This window comes from Cyprinodon variegatus, unplaced genomic scaffold, assembly GCF_000732505.1.
Source record: "Cyprinodon variegatus isolate N-32 unplaced genomic scaffold, C_variegatus-1.0 Scaffold33, whole genome shotgun sequence".
Lineage (NCBI taxonomy): Eukaryota > Metazoa > Chordata > Actinopteri > Cyprinodontiformes > Cyprinodontidae > Cyprinodon > Cyprinodon variegatus.
In genome coordinates this window covers 474,273-475,122 of record NW_015150486.1, presented here as the reverse complement: position 1 = coordinate 475,122, position 850 = coordinate 474,273, and positions in this window count along the sequence as shown.

Here is an 850-nt window from a genome sequence, read left to right as displayed (position 1 = left end):
TAACACTGAAAAGAACATTTTTGCACAGAAAAAGTATCAGGATAAGTTTCTGCAATTCAGAAAATAGAGCTACAAGAGCAGATTGATGTCATTTAGTACTTACACCTCTTGGAGAGATGAGAAATGTCCCTGTTCTTAACACTGCTGGGAACCATAGCTTCCCTGACATGGTGATCTAATGCGGGCATTGTTTGGCCAAGAAAACTGAACAATGCTCTCTTTAAAGAAATGTAAAAAAAAAAAAAAAAAAATACATGTAATCTCTATTACAGTTTTTCTATTCATATTTCCAAAAGTGTTTGTTTGTTTGTTTAAACTTTTCATTCACACATCGGAAGCTTTCTTATTTGTAGTGTCCAGGACTCTACAGACCAGTCAGGTTTCTCCACATCAAACTTCATACACGTTGCCACTCTGTACCTTTACCCATACATGAAAATGAATCAAATGAAAACTCAAAAGTTTTATATTAAAGTGGAACATGTCAAAGAAATTTCCTTTTTAGCCCGTATAAACCTTTTGTTCTGTACTTGAAGTCTGTAGAAGTCCAGAAAAAGGTAAAAGTCTCTCCAGGTGCTTTTAGAAATCTTTATATTCTGCATTCTAGATGACAAAAACCAGTCAGTTTCCACTATAATGCATTTCTTAATTCCAGGAGTGATAAACTGCTACTTTACTTAAAATGCTCCTGCTTTTGTTTTTGAATTATTTTTTAAATAACCTTTAAATTAAATGGGGGATTTGAATTTGAGTGTATGCGCATTCATTTAGATGTAGTTTCAGTGTCATGGTTTTGGTTATGTTGAGCTTTACTTTGCTCCATGTTTCCTAGTTTTATTGGTTTAATTCC